Below are 21,637 nucleotides of genomic sequence, written 5' to 3' on the forward strand. Positions count from 1 at the left end.
TATAAATTGTTTTATATGGTGCTGCACCTTATATATAGAGTCTTATTAATTACAAACAATATAGAATAATTGTAAAAAATGTAATAGGAATACACTTCAGGACAAAGGCCCCTTTTCTAAAGAGCTTATAATCCAAAATGGGTGTGAGAGGACATACAATAAGTTACATGTGCTGAAGTTTGGAATAATGCTCAGAAATTTTGGTCATGTAGGCAGTAGTTGTAGTGGGCTGGTATGTGATGGTAAGACATATCCCCACTTCTTCTGGTTTCATTGTGAAACTATCAAATTCCATTCACTTATATTTTCCATACTGCTACTTCTAAATTTCCATGTCACTACTTCTAAATTTCCACTTTGTCCACTGGATGATGACATGGTGGAACAGTGTTCAAGAAGAAAGCTTTGTGTTGTGAGTTGGTTATTATAGAGTTTATAATGTGACAGCTTTGAGAAAATAGAATAATCTGCCTGCAGAGAAATAGAAGAAGAGGTAGAAGGTAAGAATCATCATCATCATCCTTTATTTATATAGCGCCACTAATTCCGCAGCACTGTACAGAGAACTAATTCACATCAGTTCCTGCCCCAATAGAGCTTACAGTCTAAATTCCCTAACATACACTCACAGACAGAGAGAGAAAGACTAGGGTCAATTTGATAGCAGCCAATTAACCTACTAGTATGTTTTTTGGAGTGTGGGAGGAAACTGGAGCACCCAGAGGAAACCCACGCAAACACAGGGAGAAATGAGTAGGAATGATTTTGTCAAAGAGAAAATCAATCCTAGCAGTAGGTTTGAGGAAGGGTTGTACAGATGAAATATGTGAAGCTGGTAGTGCAATCTGCAGTACATAGTATATAAAATGTATATATAATTTAGATGTGGTTTCCGTTAGAAAGTAGAGGAGTATGAAAATATCCAAAATTCTAAAAGATACAGTATATATGGAAGGTTTCAACAGAAGAACTCTTATGAAGAGAACATAATAGAGATTATGCACTTCCGCAACCCCCCCCCCCCCCAAAAAAAAAATGGTCTCCAACTAGAAGAAGGAGAGACAAGATCATCACGAGACCTATAGCAACATTTGGGTAAAGGCCAATGTCTTGCCTAAAAACAGCGTGATCTCCTACTCTCTATTGGAGCCTCTTCAGTGACAGTTGAGATTAGGCTTAGTGAGGCATCACTGACACAGTAGCACCTACCCAAAAATGTTAACAGGTATTTAATTATAGTGAATTACTTCCAAGATCTGTCTTAACCAAAAAACAAACACAAATTATTTGGTTGACTGAAATTCTCTTATGGTTTGTACAATTAGGAAAAATCTGGAACATCAAAGTTTGCCAGTGGGCAATCAACAATAGGCAATTAGAAACCATTTTAAATTTAGATATGCTGAATATTAAAAAAAATAACTGTGAAACTGGTGCCTTCAACATTGTCAACATAAGATGTTGAAAACAAGACATCTGTGGGTACATTTATCAAGTTGGGAGTTTCCGGCAAGTTTGAAAAGTGGAGATGTTTCCTATAGCAACCAATCAAATTCTAGCTATCATTTTGTAGAATATATTAAATAAATGGTAGCTAGAATCTCATTGGTTGTTATAGGCAACATCTCCATTTTTTAAAACCACCGGAAACTCACAGCTTCATAAATTTACCTCCTGGGGGTAAATTTATGACGCTGCGGGTTTGAAAAAGTGGAGATGTTGCCTATGGCAACCAATACAGACAGCATTCCGTGCTTGCCATACTATACAGATGGTAACATAGTCACCACCATAATATACAGAGATCATCGTATTGACCTTCATGTAATACAAATGGCATTTTTGTGACCTCCATATAATATCATACACATCTTTAATTAATCCCTCCTCAAAATAATTGACTCTTTCAGTGTCATCAGAACAACCCCATGTAACATTATTAACCCCTTTACAATCATGAACTCTTTTTTAATCATTAACTCCCTCCTCCCCATTATTAATTAATCCCCATATCAATCACATTCAATATCTCCCACATCATTCACCCCTTTATTACATGCCTCAGTCTCATCAAAGGAACCCATTCATAGTAATTTAATCCCTTAAGATCACCCTCAAAAACAAACCCAATCTTCATAACTAATACCTTCGATTATACTTTTTCCTCTCTCAGCTCCCAGCAACTGTTCCTATTTCCCCCCCCTATTTCCCCACTTACCTGATGCTGATCATTGCTGATGCTGATTCATTCTCCTTGTCGCTGACACGCTGTGCGACAAAAGTGCAGAGGAATGGTGGTCTCGCCATGGCATGTTTGAAAGAGGAGCCACCATAGAGCAGGTAGGGGTTGTGCACTGTAGAAATAGGCTGCATGGCCCCTACAATTGGAGAGACTAAAGCAGCATTCATTATGATTGATGACACTGGCTATGCTGTGCTTCCGACAGCCTCGCAATTAGTTATGCTGGCCCTGATGATTCAGGTAGCAGAGGCGGACCCTAGAAAACTCCATACTGCTGCCGAGTGAAAATAAAATAAAACTAAAAAAAAGAAAACACAACAAGCAGCCTCATTAGTGCACTGGCCTAATGGGAAATTTCTCAGTAAGGCCTGTTGCCAAACTGCCCCTGCACTAAATGACAGTAACCAGTCAACCAGTCCAGACTTGCTTTGATGTCACTTACACTCCTATGCATATCTTCCAACTGTCCCAATTTTGGTAGGGCAGTACCGATTAGCAGGCCTCAAAAGTGATAGGACTTGTGTGACTTGTGTTAGTGGGTGGAGTTTCACCCCAATGTTCAGGGGTTCCTGAGCATTGGGGTGACATTTGTGCAGATCGAAGATGGATCTATTTTTCAGGGGCACCAAGAGGTAGGGAGCAGGTGTAAAGTACCTGTGCTGAGGCCTGCCTAGGGGGGCTGTACTGTCTGTATAGTGAGAGGAGCCACCAACCTGGTGTGGTTACCCCCCCTTCCGGTGGTAATCGTATCAACCCCACAGGTTAAGTGTTAAACACTTAACCTGCTTGTCCACACATTGCCACTTTAAATTAACCTTGATGTCGCGCTAACGTGAAAGTGAAGTGCTGGAGTCCTATGTGTTCGGAATCACTGCCTGTCAGCATGCCGCTTCCATCGGAGTTGTAGACCTTCTGTTATTAGGTCTCTTTATTTTTTAGTTCTTTTTCTCACATTTCGGATTTTTTTGTCAAGAATAAAGCATGTCAGATTTTTTCAGTAGCGATAATACATACCCATCAAGCCCCACTTCAGCTGCTATGAAAGGGGCCCCAAGAAATTGCTGTACCAGGCCTGAAATTCAGCTTGGTGGCCCTGCAAATTTTGGCTACTTAACAGATATGCACTGCAAAATTTGCACCTAAATCTTTAAAGATGAGTCCTAACAACAGGCAGCTCCCACACTATTTGAACAATTTTGTTTATGGTCCACTCAAAACTACCTCCACCTGCCCTCCTCTTCCTCATAAGTTAGTGCATGTAGATGACCTTTATTCAAGGTTTTTATAATAGCTCAATCTGCCTTATTCCTTCAATAAGTGAATAGATTGCCTTTCAAAAGTATTTAGATTGTTTTTACTTACAAAGGTATATCGGTACACTAAATTATAAGTGTCATATGACAATGTCTGTATTGAATTTGTTGTCTCCCTGTCCCTCTTCAAGCTGCACAAATAAAAATGTAGATAAAATTTAGAAGACCCTTACCGCTGACCTATAATATATCATGCTCGAATGACAAGAAGTAAGGAAGAAATAATGTCAGATCAGAAAATATTCCCTTCACTACAGGTATTCTTTAAAACATTCTCAAAGTTAAAGAATTGTAAAGAAATATGACTTTAGACAACTTGTACTGATGATTCATTGGACTTTTGGCATTTCATTTTTCATGGAATTAGAGCTGTGTACATTCTAGTAAATTTTGCGATGAAACTGACACACTCAATTCCTTCTTTGTTTCTGAAAATTTTCTGACTTAAAAATAAAACTGTAAGTGTGTGTTAGGAAATTATTAAGGCATAATTAGATGGGAGTTTAGAACAGGTTTACACTATAGAAATTAGACTGAAATTAGACTGCCCATGTGTCTATATTTTTTGAGTGTTTAAGATTAGGAAAAATAAAACTTTAATCAAATAATTATAACAGGATTTTATTACATTTTGACATGTATTTAGAAAAAGTCTGGTAGAGGTAGTTGGCAGATAACTGGTCCTTGGGTTTCTCCTTTGCTTATTAAACACACAAATTTGTACTGTGCATGCTAACAAACAAGTGTACCCCTACGGTTATATGCAGATTTGGTCACATTTGTCATTTGCACCCCCTATGCTTGCAGGAAGGAAGAGGTAGTCAAAAGTTGTCTGAGTACATTATACAGAGTTTTTTGGGGTGTATTTTAGAGGGTTTTGTATTTAATTCAAACCTAATAGTGAATGTGCTTTCTGCTATCAAAGCAAGTGCTAAAAAAAACTTTTCTTGTGCTTAAGACCTGGTTGGGTGTAGGTATATCTGAAGTACATCAGACATAAACCTGTCACTATTGGTGCAGAGCTTGACATATCTTCAGATTGTTATGTGTGGTTTTTTGCCCAACTCATTTTCAGCCCCTGTATGTCTAAATATACCGTGTACTGTATGGTAAAGGATTTAACAGTGTCAAAGATAATAGTTTTATAAGTGAAACGTCATCATACCCTAAGTTAATGGAATACTCATTTGTAGCTATAGTATACTCACATGTTATCTTCTCTAATGTGGGATTAAGATTTGGAATAGGACACCATTGTTAACATCTGTTTTTAGAGGTCAATGACTATGGAGTGAATATGAGCTTCTTGAAATCTGGATCTTGGATTTAGTCTGGTAAATAACATGTTAGGAATGTGGGTTCATGTGGTAAGCCATATTATGTCCCCATAGGGATAGAAATAAAATGTCTTTACATATGTGCACTTGACAGGGGAACTATTCATGAACAAACACTGCTGATGGGGTCATTCTCCATTTACTAAAGATACTTTTTTTAGATGTACTAATATAAATCTGAGATATAAAAATAAAGTCAACAAACTAGGTAATGCCACTTAGAACAGAAAATTAAGAAATGAGTATGTGCCCACAGTGATCTGGTCGACCTAAATAATGCCATGGGAAAAAAAATATAGTGTATAGTCCAAATACTAGAGACTATTGACTGGCATTTATTATGAGGATTGGCATCTTATGTGTATACTGTATACTTTACTGTTTATTTTATTTCTTACAGTAATAATTATGTTATATCACATTATAGTCATTTTAGGCATGCATTTAATTGCCTTGCACAACAAACAGTAAAACATTGTTTATGTTCTCTCATGTACCTAATCCCAATCACACTATGGGACATGTTCCCTATAGCAACCAATCAGATTTTAAATAATATTTATTTAGTACATTCTACAAAAGGACAGCTAGAATCTGATTGGTTGCTATAGGCAACATCTCCACTTTTTCAAACCTGCGGTTTAGTAAACATATCCCTATGCAGGTAATAATCATACTATATAAATGCCTAGTGGCGTGTGTGAAAAAAAACAAGCTGCAGCGCCACCTGCTGGGAAGAGTTATACACTGACCTATATATTTCTTGAAGGATAAGTGACAGTTGGGAGTGGTTGGTGGTTGCCGGGGGTGACAGTAGGGAGTTTTTAACACCTTAAATAGCTTGATGAAGGATGTGGCAATGAAGATGAAGGATGAGGTGATGGAGAAAAATGATGAGGTGGTGACATGTGGACAAAACCACGTTAAAAAGGGGCGCTTGCGTCGGGAAGAAACGCTCTTCCCTTGAGGAGGCCTGGGCTAGGCCCAAATGCATGACAAGAACCTTTTTAACACCTTAAGTAGCTTGATTTGACTAGAATGCATGAGTATCATGCACAGGTTAACTTGCCATATATAAGTGCTTTAAAAGTGCCAATTTTTCACACAAGTCTTTTTCCATATATATCTATAAAAAAAGATAGACAGTGTCACAATCTCAACTTCAGTATCTTAATTTTCCAATTAAGTTTATCTAAGGTTAACATGGCAATTTAATCTCATCCCAGTAGTATAGCACCTGGACAGGTGTCTTTATAATATTTTATTTTGTAAAAAAAAATGCTTGCCCCATAACATCCCTTTTTTTAAATATGCAGTCTAATAAAGACTCCTCTAAGAGCCCATATCACAATCCAATCTCACTTAACACTTTAAATTATGTTCTAAATATTATTGCTGCGGGATCAATGCAATTTCCCATTTCTTCAAAACAAGAATTAAGTGGGTTTTGTAAAGATCTCAGAAAATATTTTTAGTTTACATTCTTTTGGTAAGGTAAAACATACGGGTATTGTGTGTATGCTTTCTTTCTCTAATAGAACATGAGATAATAAATATGATATACCCTGGAAAACCCAAGCCATAAAATATATAATTTCCTCACACTTCCACATCACAAATTCCATCTTAACTGTTTGTCTTTATTGTTAAATATTAAAGTTAATCTGGACAAATGGCTTCAGTTATATGTGTCATGACTTGGATGGATCGTCGCCTTTAAAAACATGATTATATCAAGCCAACATGTTCAGGACAATAACTATTTTATCCCACTTATCAACAGATATGTATCTCAATTACAAACTGTATGTAAACAGTTACATTGGTTTGGGAAAAAGACTAGATATGATTTTGAAACGTGTGGTCAGATTGGCCAATGGGATTATCGTATCCCTGCATGTATTATTCTGTTTAACTGTACCCATGTAAGCTTGCTGTTGTCATGTATGTCTTGTTGTAGGATTATGATAGGCACTACAGAATCTGTGCAACATATAAATAAACAATGATGTTGTTACCACATGATGTCACAGCCTCTCTTTTTAGTCCACATAGCTTGGTCTGCTTCAGAGTCTTTCACAGCAGCCTCTCTCTTGGAACTGTAACACCAAGAGATCAGCATCTCCCACCTCTGCTCCGGCAGAAGTCTGCTTAAAGCCACCAGCCAGAGAGTGATTCTAAATACCTAACTTATTCTTAACCAGACCAAGGGTATCACAATTACTACTGCCTCGCATTTTGCTGGAATGTGTGGACTGAAAAAGGAATAGAGTAACACCTCATCCTGTTGCACCTGCATACTCCAGAAATCCAGCCCCAAATTTTATAAACAACTATAGAAAAACAAACTGACAAGACTGATTTCCTTTACCCACTAACAGTAGGACCCAAAACTAAAATCCTACTTCTCTCCAACCTTTTTCTACCTGCATCCTCATAATACTTACACTTATTCCCTGCCTTTGGGGATCTCTCACCTCCTAAAGTATGGCCCTACTATAAACCAACAGTTCCCAATTAATAAGATTAGCATTAATGTACTCTGAGTAAGAATTGCATTGCTATTTAAGAGACTAGGGGGGTATATTTACTAAACTGCGGGTTTGAAAAAGTGGAGATGTTGCCTATAGCAACCAATCAGATTCTAGCTGTCATTTTGTAGAATGCACTTAATAAATGACAGCTAGAATCTGATTGGTTGCTATAGGCAACATCTCCACTTTTTCAAACCCGCAGTTTAGTAAATCTAGCCCTAAGAGGGAGATTTACTAAAGTGCAAATTTGTTAAACTGCAGGTTTTCATGCACTTTGATGTGTGGTAAATAAGCCATGCACGTTACTAAAGGCCAAACAGCACATAAAAGCGCAAGAATGAAAACCACTCAATCTGAAACTGCCATAATGATGGCGAATGCACTTATTAGTAAAAAAGCATTAAACAATGTATGGTAAATGCAGCATATTATTACACAGCTCAACCAAGAAGCTGTTTTAGGAAGCATGTCTGTTAAACCGGAAAAAAAAATAGTTAAATTAAGAAAAAACAAAATTCCCTCCCTTCCATTTTCAAAAAGCCCAGCCTGCTCAGCATTTTGCCAAGTCACCTAGGGTGCCCTGAAAAAATGACTGGCCCATCACCTAGAGAGTACTGGACTAATGCTGAGTAGCACTGGGTCTCTCCTTGTATCTCTGTCACTTTGGCACCAGAGTAATACTGTGAAAATAATGTGCATGCTCTTGGCACTGACAGCTCATGAGTGTTCTTGTATTTTGGTACTTGTAAAACTATCGGCACCAGCATGCATATGGGCATAAGTGCATACCATCACTTGTAGTGCCACAAGTGTGTGCTACAAGTGTTGTCCCAATCATTGAAAATTAACTGGTGCCCACGTTATAACAAATATGTTAAAAAAAAAGAGAAAATAGCCATGCCACCGTTAGAAATAAAATGAAAAAATGTGCCCCTGGTACTAGTAAAATAAACACTAGTGCCCTCTGAATTATTAGAATAAATAATAGTGGCCCTTGTCAGTAATAAAATACATAATATTGTCCCTGGCAGAATATAATAAAATAGTAGTGTCTACTTAATTTATTTTAATTGACTCAATAATGAATAAATAGATGGTGTCTCTATAATCAATACTAAAAGCTCCTTCTAAAATCTTATTCCTTTCTTGTTTTGTCATATTCCAATGGAAATCTTGTAATCCTTGAAAATACACACAAAACCCTATGACTGGTCAGACTGCCGCCGCGGAGCAGGCAACTCAAAGTCAGTTAAGTTCCGATGAGTTGGTTAATAGCTGGGCAGCCAATTAGGAGTGGTCTCTTTAACCACTCAGCCATCACAGATAGCATTGGCTTGGTACTCTCTAAGAGTGAGGGCCTGATCATTGAAATAATGACATTATTTCAATACAAACATCCCTTGAAGCATGGAACACAGCTAATACATATACTGTAGTGTAAAAGGTTTACATAGTTATCCTCTCTTTGTGTTTAAAATTCTGGGCAATGGAAAAGAATATTCTAAACCTATCTCTATTTTTTTAAGATTCTCTGTTCTGCTTCGCAGGTCTTAGGCACAAATTCAGCATACTTTCTTGTGACTTCTATTTGTTGAACGACTTATAAATGTCTACAAATCAAAAATTGGTTACATTGTCAGAGCAATCCAGCATCTGGTAAGCTTACTGACTTTGAACTGTTAAGCAAAAACATTTTAAACAACATAAAAGGAAATGCAACTTGTAATCTTTTATTTGATTCTCATTCTTTTAAGAAGACCAAAAATATTGTACCCTAGAAAAAGATTTCCAAATTCAATTTCGTTGCGAGAGAACGTTACTTATTATTGCAAAAATAAATAATTGCACCAATCTTAACGAAAACCATGACATTTTTGTTGTTTAGATGTACAAATGTCAATGAAATTGAATATGAGACAATTCCTTTCCTCATCCCATCTTTATGCTGTAGATGGCAGTAATGGTTCCTTGTTGAATATTTAGTGGGAATACTCAATTATAAAACTCTGACCCCAGTGTTTGGGTACTAAACAGTCTCCGGATCACAGCCTGACTATTTCCTTGTAAGGCAAATCTAAAGCTACTTTGCCCAGGTTTGCTAATATTCTCTGTTGCCATATCCTCAAAGATTTTAGGTTAACCAACATACAACATAAACAGTGCTTGGATTTGTAATGATGTTAAAATGTTTGGTACATATGTGAAAATGATTCCCAAAAACAAGAAAACTATAGATTTGTTTTACATGATGTGGCCCCCCTTGTTTGATTATTAATCAATAATAAAATAGCTTCCAGGGTCCGGAAACGAAATACTATTGACATTGCCTAAACTAACACACAATCAGTAAAAAGAATGTGCCATTTAAATTGTCACTTTAATGTATTCTTACCATCAGAATTTTGGAATTATGTATTATGTTTAATTCTGCACTAGGGTGTATGTCCGGACTATTTAACACCAAGCATGGCAGATTAACTGAATTTTAACCCAGCCCCAAACCATTCCAAGTGAGTCTAGGAATACCCCCAGAGTCCCAAGACAGGTTGAATTTACTGCCTTGTTGGTAAAAGTTACATTTTATTAAAATCTGGTACCACAGCACAAATCAAATTGCATTTTAATAATGTATTATTAAAATACCATGCTATAATTTATGAAATATAAAGTTAATGTTAATTTAAACCAAGTAATAAAGTATAAAACACTGATTTTGTACAAGATTTACCCATTTACCACTATCTCTCTCTATAAAGCACAAAGAACAAAAAAGAGTCAAAACTTAGTCCACACAGAAGTCCTTAAATGGTCAGTCAAAATTATTGGCACCTTTTAGAAGTAGTTATAAATAGTTATAAATAATTAGATTACTACCTCATAAAATTGGTCTGTATAGTGTAGGCAGTTTGACACATTGCGAACATCAGCATACATTACTAGATTAGAACAGTATGTTCAAGTAGAACTCAATGTAATCTAACTCTCTTGATCCAACTAGAGAGTCCCTTTCCCTGAGGTTTCCTGTATTTTGTTTTTTATAACGTAGGTGACTGCACATTGCCTGAGGCTCAGATGGCCTTATCTATAGTAACAATCTATGCTATTAACTTTAATACTGAAGTATGCTGAAGTATGAAGTTTGCTGAAGATAATAATAATAATAATAATAATAATAATAATAATAATATAATAAAGTATGATTTTGCACAATAAATTCCATAACCCTTTATATAAGATTTTGTCTCCTACTCTGCAAAACAAATGACAGTAATCAAACACATATATGAATTACATAATAACTGCAAGGGAGTGACATGGTTTGTCAAGTATCAAAGTTACTCCTTTTTTGCCTTACTCTTCCATATATATGAATAGCAGTGGCATCTGAGTTTGCAGTTGACTTGCTTATTGGTCTCTACTCTGCTAGATTTTACAATGTGGTACAGTGTTGGCTGGGAATCTACCTTATGAACCTGCTCTGTGATTACTACAAATGGACAATATTACCCATCTGGAAGTCATTGCAATTTCATTTATTTCAGCCATTTATCCGGATGCCTATCTGACAAGGCAGCTGAATGGTTACCGTGACAATTGTTACATCATTTAAAATTGGTTTTATGTGCTACCACTACTCAGAAATACAGAAGAGTCTCCCTTCAGCTTTAGTTATGGGAAATCCTTGAATGTTTAAATGTGACCATATAAGGAAGAACCATTTAAGGCAGGAATGCGCAGGGAAAAACACAGATCAGGTTTCATATATACAGTCATACTGTTCATGGATCTAATAGCAGTTGACAAACTAGTACACATGAATTCATTTTGCATAGGGTCTATGAGGGCTGGCTATTGGTGAAACTCATCAGAGTCTTTTATGACTTGACAAAAAATAAACTGTATAACTTTGTTTCAGAGCCCTTTAATATGGAGAAGTAGAGTTTTCTGTTTGAGTCTGTATTTCACTATCTAATACACAGGAAACAAAAATACATTTATTCCATTATCCTACCAGTAATAAACATGGCTCAAACATTACACAATTTGATTCTGCAAATTAAAAATAAAGAAGATATTCCCATTGTACTCATGGAATGACAAAATTCTAAAAAACAAATATATTATCTGGTTAATATGAACATGTATGACGTTAATGCATACCCTCATGGTCTCTTTTTTTACTTTTGCATTTATGTTTACCTCAACTGAAAACATACCAGCTCTAGCCAATCATGGAGCTGCTCATGCATAGAAATAAATTAATTTTATTGACACACCAGATGTGCACTTAAGGAGGGTTTCCAGTAGTTCAGAACTGTGGCCAGAGGATTTTTTGTAGACTTCCTGGGGCTGCCGAAAGAATGCATGAGCCATGCAGGCTATTGCTACAGCGCATGACCCCTTACTTCTGTTCTGGTGGGACAGCCTTCTAGAAGGAACTCCCCCCTTCCTCTGCACCACACGCTGCCTATTACCATAAAGAAGGCAGCACAGGGGCCATTTAGTGTAAACAATGCACATACCAACACCCATGTTTACTCAGATTAGGCACTGGCACATGTCCTTCCCCTTGTCCCCAGTCCACCCCTGACTCTCATTCATGTTTATGTGTCTTTTTTCCCACTTCCCTGTGTGTCTGTCTCTATCATCTCCGCCATCTGTGTTTCCCCTTTGTTTTTCTTTAGTCAATATTGCAACTGTATCCCTCCCTCTGGCTTTCCATATTTGTTTCTGTCACAAATCAGAGTCTTAGCCCTCTTTACACCACTCAGCGGTACCATATCTCTGTAAATCTCCCTCCTGGGTGAATGCAGCATTCTATCCTGTGCTAAGCGTGACTTCTGTGTGCAGTACTGGAGGCTGCCATCTTGGGTGAGACATTTGGCTACATCCTGCTTATTCTGAGCACCTGACTTCATACACCAATTAACTCCCTCTGTCGACTATAAAAATTACCTCCTACTCTCAGCTAATTGCCAATGCAACACTTCCTAGTTCCTGGTTCCAGCTTATCACAGTTGCTTTTGATGCTTCATTCTGCCTGCTGTATAGAGATTTCAACAATAAACCGTTTGTGTGAATTCAGCTTCATCCTGTTTGCTGTTATATGGACTTCAACCATTTACCCTCTGAGTGAGTTCAGTTTCATCCTGTTTGCTACTATACAGACTTCAACCATTAACTCGTTGTATGAATTCAGCTTCACTCTGCTTGCTGTGATACAAATTTTAACCATTAACCCTTTGTGCAAATTCAGCTTCATTCTGCCTGCTGAAATAAAGACTTTGACTATTTATTCCTCGTGTGGATTCACCTTCATTCTATCTGCTTGTGTACAGATTCCAGATGTTACCTTCTGTGTGGATCCTCCTCTCATCAATCTATTTCTGTCTTACCTACTGGCTATCTGGGGTAGTAGGTTGTTGTTCTGAGTCATCCACTTTCTGGAGCCATCTCTGTGTCTTGGGGTACCAACTTCCAGTTCCAGGCCCACCCCATGTTCTGAGTTGTCCAGGGCCAGTTCCTGGCTCATTCTGTTCAGGAGGTTGCCAGCCCCGAATATTCATTTCCTGAGTTCTGAGTGTTCCCAGTTCCAATTGTGGTACTATATTCCTCTGAGTTTCTAAGTTCTTGGGGGTACTGAGCCTCTGGTTGTGGGTTCAGGTTCCCCCTGTTTCCACATCTAAGTTCCAGTCCATCAGGTCCAGATTCCAGTCATTTATTCCAGTACAGAATCCAGTCCAGTATTCCTCCTCCTAACATCCGGTATACAGGAACAGGGTAATCCCTATGAACAAGACATTCATCCAGCCTCCCAGTTTCCACTACACTTCTGCCACAGCTAATCCCAACTGTCCCGAGATGGATCCTAGAAACCCTATTGCCGTGACAGTTTCTCTCTGCCCACATTGTGTTTGTGTGAGGAAAAAAATAATTTATTTTCATTTTAAAAAATAGATTTACTTAAAAAACAATGAAAACAATAAAAAAATGCTTTATTCAAAGTAGAATAAAAGCAGATATTGAAGCAAATATTGAAAAGCCCCTCCAAAAAATGTGCATTTTCCCCACAAGAGGCAGGAAAAAAGCTGACCAGTGATCACAAGTTAAAATTGACAGACTTAAATAAATTAACCCCTGAAATGAATATGAATTGGCCCTTATAACAGCACGTGTTTTTGAGGGAATGATGGACAGAAAAGACTTTAAAATTGTGACACAGAGATCATTGTCTATGTTGACCCCATGTGTCCAATAATAATAGTAAATTAGCTGCTAGTAGATATATACTGAATAACTTAATATGATAGCTTAGATGCTTGATTGGTTTGACTTGGTTTGAAATATACTGAGTAGTCTGACCACTGCATTAAGCTGAATGAAGAATTATTTTCAGAAAAAAAGTATTCAAAGATAGGTACACACTGTCATGTAGGGTGATCAGCAAGCATGTTGAAATACCCTTCTACATTGAAATGCCTACTATTATCAAGAGACCCAATGTGTACTACCAAATCATACCCCACAGATGAATAAATCAATTATATGCCTAATTAATGTGTACTTAATAAAGTAGCAACTTAGTATAAAAGTAAAAACATACATTTGGGAACCAATGGTAATTTTATCTATGCGATCCACTGTATTTGTCAGACACAAAAGAGGGACAATTTGTATGTTGGGAAGTATTCATACATTGTATGCAAAAAATAAAGTGGGCACACCTGTCTTACATGCCCCATTAAACATTTACATTTATGTCATCTCAGTAACTCAAATATTCATTGCAACTTTACTTAAATTTAAATAACAGTTGCATAAGTTTTTTCATTTTAAATTTACATAGGGTAATTTTATAGTTATATTTACTAGCGATGATCATGCTCGGTGTTCTGAAACATCCAAGTATTGAGTCGATCCGGGCTCGGTACTTTCACGCATTCTCGGAACTGAAATCAAGTCAAAACATCATTGGTGCGTCGTTGGATCTCGCAGGTGTTGAATAACATAAGTACCTCCTTCCCTGGAGATCTGGTGCCATTTCTCAGACAGAAACAGGAGTGATAGCAGCGTTCTTGGCAGTCTCCTTTGCCGTTTCTCAGCACCGCTGGTCGCGCAGAAACAAGAGGGGTGGCAGTGTTCTTGTCAGTCTCCAGTGACACTGCTCTGTGCCATTGCTCAGAAAGAAACAGGAGGAATTAAAGTGTTCTTGTCAGTCACCAGTGTCATTGATCTGTGCCATTGCTCACACAGAAACAGTATTAATCTGTCCCCAAATTTAAAATTTACCTCCCCCTCCAATGCAACATGGTTTTGCCAAGGTGCAAAGTTACTTGTTTCTGCTTTCCATAATGTTTCAGGCCCTATATGTATTTCAACGTCCTATCTGAAGTTGGCTGCAGCTATTTATACCTTATAAGTGACATTTGCCTTGCTACACTGGACATCTTTCAAACCATACATCGAACATTGAGAGACTAGTTTAGTGTCAAGCTAAAATTAAATGAATTCAAGTTGCCAGAATTTTTTTCATTTTTTCAAAATGACTTTTGACTAGGACAAAGAAAGGAAAAGTAATGGTATAATAGAAAGCAATAAAACTGTGTATTGATTTAAAATACTTATTCTACACATGGCCCATCCTGATAATGGCACCTGGAATACATTTATCACACATCCTGTCCTAGCTTTAGTATGAATTGCTATATTTATTAGCTATCCAGAAGTGTTTTGTAAAATAACAAATAAAAATCCAGTTCTGCTATGTACATAAACACATTTATAAAACTACTAAAATGTAGTTAGTGGTGATTCAAATCGGTGGTAGTGCTTTCATCGGCACTAACAATCCTGACAGAGTTTATTTCTGCAAAATAACACCAAAAAGTATAACTGAGACCACATGACAATATAGACTTACTATATACCAGGCAGTCTTTATGTTGGCACCTTTAATTATGTACAGATGGAAAATTGCTACTTTCATTAATATCTACATGAAGAAATGACAAAATTTCTAATAGACACTGGAAAACAGCGCTCTTAAAGCAGCAATACTCGGACCCACCGTCTCTATAATGTAATCCAGGTTAATTGGCTGTTATCAAATTGACCCTAGTCTGTGTGCGTGTGTGTCTGTGTCTGTGTGTGTCTGTGTGTGTGTGTGTGTGGTAGGGAATGTACACTGTAAGATAAAGAGCTGATGATGATGATAATGATAAATCTCTCTTCACATGTCCAAAAACATAACCTGCAAGTGCCTATATCTATGCAGATTAGCACGTATCTGTACTTGCATCTGCTTGCGCCTGAAGTGGCATGACGAGGAGGGAAGGGATGTATTAACATACACTACCAGTCAAAAGTTTTAGAACAAACCCATTTTTCCAATTTAAGCAATTCAAGACCAGTGAATAGCCTGAAATGGTACAAAGGAATGTGGTAAAATGCTAAAGGTTAAAAGGAAAAGTTTAGGTTAGCAAAAATCAAACAATAATGTATGTTTCAGAGCTATACATAAATGCCTTTTTTAGAGAACTTAATGGGTTAACAACTTACAGCTGCTCTGCAGTTATGGAAGTACATTAAGCCTTGAGAGTTACTGCAAACGATTCCTAGAGGTGCCCCAATTTTTGTTGATTACTTGATCATAAACCACATGTCTGTATAAAAGCAGTATTGGAGCATACCGAGCGCAGGCTTATTGCCAAGCAGCTGGTACCATATATAATGTGGGATATACCGAGAGCGGGCTTATTTTTCTCTGGTTTTGTTTCAAAATATTGCCTTTTTGTCATAGCAGCTGTCCATCAAGCCTATTTAAGGCACATTTGGGTGTGGCTCACAAGCCAGCCTTTGCTAGATGTAAACCCCTTTACCTGGGAGGTGAGTGCATCTGATTTTAACTGCATTTTAATAGTGTTTAAAGCATACAGGTCAGTGTAGGACCTGCATATAATGAGGTACCCTTGACGTTGGGATGCAGGCTTAAGTGTTTTGATCAAAATATGAACCAATACCTCATGTTTTCATTTTGCTAGACACACAGATATGCAGTTTAAAGGATAAGCGCTGACAACTTTATTTTTGTTTGTATACATATATGGGCATTTATATTGCCACGCAGCTGGTACCACATAAAATATGGGATATAGCGAGCGCGGGCTTATTGCCAAGCAGCTGGTACCATATATAATGTGGGATATACCGAGCGCGGGCTTATTTTTCTCCAGTATTGGAGCAGACTGTTATTAACAAGGCAATTAACAAAGGAAGACAGACAGACCATAATAACCCTTAAAAGTGTAGCTATTTCCCTTAGAGGAATTGCAAAGAAAGCCAAGTTGTCTTGAAGTACAGTTTCCTACACCATCGAGAAGGGATGTAGTCGAATTGTCGACAATGAAAATGTTGATATTCAGAACAACAAACAAAAAGTGTGGGATACCCCAGATTTTTCTATGGTGTCAACATTTTGAATATCAACATTTTCATTGTCAAAATTTCAAACCCAACTATATCAAAAGGCACTTGGACTCTGGAGGAAACTCTGACAGGAAGAGGTCTGGCAAACAAAAAGCTTCAACAGTGTCAGAAGACAAGCTTCTGAACGCCAACTTGTGTGATAGACGTCTCACAGGACAACAGTATCAATCACAGCTTAACAGTGGGTGATATAAGCAAATTTCAACTGCTAAGAGAAGACTTCCAGCTGTAGGTTTTACAGGTTGAGTGGCATTAAGAAAGCCATTGCTAAGATGGCAAAATAAAAAAAAATGAGGCTTGCTTTGGCCATGAAGAACCCTCAGTGGACTTCTGAAGGCTGGAAGAAGGTCTTATGGACTGATGAATCAAAATTTGAAATCTTCGGTTCATCACAAATGGTTTTTGTACGCTGTTGAGTAGGCAAAAGGATGGTTCCTGTAAAACAGCAACTGCCTAACATTGTGCAGGAAGCATGATGGTCTGGGCTCTTTTGCTGCATATTCCCAGTTAGCAACTTGCACACAGTAACTAACAACCTGCAGAAAAAGGCTACTATAATATTTTACTGCCATACAATATAAACTGGTCCATGCCTAGTTGGCTAGTGGTTCATCCTACAGCAAGATAATGACCCAAAACATACCACCATGCTATGTCTGAAATACATTTGAGGAAGAGAACAAGATGGTATTGTTAGGACACTCTCCTTTGGTCATTAAGGAGAGCAAAGCAAACAAAGTAACTTTGCACCTTGGCAAACCCATGTTGCATTGGAGGGGGAGGTAAATTTAAAATGTGGGTACAGATTTATAGTTGAGGTAGGGCATGTCCTAGAGCAACATTTCAGTGTAAAAATAAAGCTATCAAGTATTTGTATGCTACATGAAATAGCAGCCAGTATTTAACTTGTATGCAAATAATAAAGTAATTTGCACCCCCTGGATTGTAACATGTTTTGTCCAGGATCAAATTGACTTTAAGCAGGCCTGTGCTACCAGAGGTGCTGCTGTTGTACCTTGACATTTTGACATTTTGCCCTCACTGGCAGGAATTAATATTTTTCCCTTTTTAATCACCCTCTATTTACGCCTGTCTCACCTCTATTTACGCCTGCTCTTCACCATGCACCTTGCTGGTCCCTGATTGTTTTCCCTTGGACTTCCTGCAAAGCTACATTCTGTTCCTAAAGCTAAGTACACACTGAAGAATTTTCCGATCGACGGGTTATCTCAAACAATTATACCTACGATCGAAGGTTTGATCATTCTGGCGATTCCTTCATACCCACTGACACGATTTACCTTCAGATCTGTGCTCTTCATCTGGTCCTTCATCTGGTCCTCTAGTCTTCAGAGAATGAGAGCACAATATTCATTCATTCATTCTTGTCACATTGTCACACTGATTAAAACCGCCTTGTTATAGCTATCCACATGTTCTAACGAATTTCGTTAGCTTCTGTGACTCTGAAACAAAACATTTTGTCTCAGAACAAACAAATGAATTATTCCTTTCACAGCACTCTCTACATTTATTCACCGGGACATTCATCGCTAGCATCAGATGAAAAGAGCCAGACTCTGTAAACTCTATGGAGAGCGTGAGCATGAATGTATACAGACTACATGATCGTCAGGTGATTTATCGATCCACCAAATGAGCCGACAATCAACACTTTGGAATGACTTTCGACCATCATGTCACTATATAACCCTAACCCGACTTCCGGCCGAACGGTCGTATGTCGGCTGATTTGCCCGATTATTGGACGGAAATGTTCCAGTGTGTACCTATCCTTAATCCGGACTGTTTACCATTGTTCAGCTATGTTTTACCTGTACCTGCTGTTTAATATTCACTTACTATTTACCTGCTAACCAGCCACATCCGGATGTTTGTTTATTATACCCAGCTTTACATGGGCTGTGTTTACCCTACATTACGTTAGGTTGTTACTATATTAAAATAGTTTTATAGTTTCATCATACTCCTGGTTTCATGGCTGTCATTACAAGGATCTAGTTATTTGAACAGAATTGTAACAGGTAGGCTTCACATGGAATTTAAAATTTTGTTAAACAAGTACACCAGCTGTAAAACTTGCACGTATGCTATAGATGTAGAACTGGACACATCTTGGAATGTGTCCAACTCAAAGGCTGAAATACACTAATTTTGAAAATTAATTTTTGAGCCATAAATTACAGATTGTTGGAAAATTTGTTATTAAATGTGAAACCCCACACAATTGGTCTGATTTGAAGTGCTATTAGTTAAATAATAATTTTCCATTGTATTACATGATTTCCACAACCTATTTACAGTCCTTCCACCTACACAATAAATGGTCAAGGCTAATAATTTCAAACTAAAATGTAATTGTCTACATCATATTAAGTAATCCATGTTTATGATGAAATTGTCTCATTAAAGTCCTACAGAAAATGTACAGATTCAGTTCTAATCTTCCTGCTGTGATATAATGTATCAATATAAACATCCTTCCTGGATTAGTTTTAATTTAGGGTATTCAGGTTCACACAATATTTTCAATTTTGGATGGAGCTATGCTTTAACCATTCATAAATGACTTTTCCTGTCTGCTGACATGTCAACTAAACATAACTATTGAAATATTTGTATATGAAGACTAAAAGAGAAAAAGCACTGCAAACCACAAGCCACTTAGACAAAATTTAATGGGGATTAGATATATAAAGAAAAGCTAAAATTGCAAAGCACATCATTTAGCAATGCTTGCCATGACATAATTAACTATGCACGTGATATATTATTTCATTCAGTAATATAAGTGTAACGCCCTTAACCTTTAGGCTCTCACAGAAACCTTACTCACTGATCGTGACGCTGCCTCTCCAGATGTCCTATTTTATGATTGTTTATACTTTAAACATACTCCGTGATCGGGAATAAACATAAATATGGAGTTGGCATACTGTTCCATTTTCTGCCATTTTTGGATTATCTCACTGGTCCTATCTACTATTTTCCAAACCTTTGAAATTGTATCTATTTCCTTTACTATTTCATTTGAGGTCTCTAACATCCTTCTGAGTCAATACATCAATTGCTAGTTAATTTTTATGCTTGGCTCACACACTTTAAATCCTGTGAAATACTATGTAATTATACTTAGTGACTTCAATACCTTAATAAATGAATAAACTTTTCTCCAACTGCTTTCAAAACCTTTCCTTTAACTATTGTCTTTGGACTTTCTCCAGTGGAATAATTCTCCAGTTTATGAAGATGGTCACTTTCTTGATCTCATCTTCATTCTATTCTGCTCTGTTGCTAATCTCAATAATTAACACTACTATCTCACAGTCCACAACCTTTTCATACTATTTAATTCACCTACACCTCTGAAGATTGTCCATTTATAAGTAGACATCTAGGGCCTGATTCATGATTTAACGTGAGTCAGTTTGCATGCCGTATCTTGAGAGAAATAGATCTGTGCAGTCTCTAAAACAGACATTACGCCAATGCACACAAGTGCGTACAATTCATGTCTGGCCGCAAATGACACTTATGACTGCCTACATCTTGAAGAGTTGTTCTTTTATATTATGATATTAATGGTTTTTAAAGTGACCTTTCATTAGAAATACGTTTGAGCATATACTGCACTTTGTTCTGTCTGTTAACATACGGCAGGTAACATTTACAGAAACTGTACAGCTAAAATACTTCTATGTATCAGGCATGGAGCATTTCTCCCTGACTTCCATGTGTCCCCATGATTGCAGTTCACTACATCTGAAACTAGCTGGAAAAGAGCAGCAATCCATTGTAGCCATGGGACACCACACTAATAAATAATAATGCTGACTGCTGAGTTACCTGGGTTCAAAAGTACTACTGATTTAAAATATGTAAGCACAGTATTTGAAAAGTACAATTACTGCAAATTGTATTAGATCTTCAATCTATCTCTGACCTTTGCCTTGTCTCGTCTCTGGTAACTACCTCTGACTCCTAACTACAAGACTTCTCTCGTGCTGCTCCCCACTTATGGAATTCTCTACCGTGGTCAATCAGACTTTCCCCAGCCTTCAAATCTTAAGGTGCTCTTTGAAAACCCATCTCTTTTTTTAGAGGTGACATCCTAGATAACTCTATTCGCACTAATACACCCTCACAACTGTCACAATCTCCACTCTGAACCACATTTGCTCCAATTATTTCAGCTGTGCTTTCTTCCACTTAGAATGTAAGCTATCTAAAGAGCAATGTCCTTCATACCCTTTGTTTTCATGTCTGCGTTTATTTTGTCTACCTTGTAAGTCCCTGTTATGTGTATACTGTTTTCCCTACTGTACGGCGCTGTGGAGCACTGTAGCGCCTTAAAAATCTACAATATATAATAATATAATAAAAAATAACATCTTCTATTCTTGTTTTCTCTTTTAACTTACCAGTTAACCTGGTAACGTGCCCTCCCAGCTCATCAGCTTACTCACCGGTTAAACTATGACTCACAATCTCTTTGCAACTGTCTTTTAGATTGCAAACTGTATGATGTTTAATACAGATCCCAATAAATATCAGATGTACAAATGCGACTAAGAAACACAATGCATATGTGTATAAATGTGATAATGCTTATTACCTCATTTATCCATAATTCGATACAAACATTATTTCCTAAAAAATGCTAAATTATCATTTCCATTTGCAATTATCCTTAATGCATCCTGC

General features: G+C 37.3%; 1 protein-coding gene across 3 annotated transcripts in view; it reads right to left on the bottom strand.

The window, feature by feature from the left end:
• Nucleotides 1-21,637, bottom strand: part of SGCZ (sarcoglycan zeta) — an 840,489-nt gene that overhangs the window by 202,282 nt on the left and 616,570 nt on the right. The gene's annotated exons all lie outside the window — the stretch shown is intronic.

The sequence above is a fragment of the Mixophyes fleayi genome, chromosome 1 (genome assembly GCF_038048845.1).
Source record: "Mixophyes fleayi isolate aMixFle1 chromosome 1, aMixFle1.hap1, whole genome shotgun sequence".
NCBI classification, from domain to species: Eukaryota; Metazoa; Chordata; class Amphibia; order Anura; family Limnodynastidae; genus Mixophyes; species Mixophyes fleayi.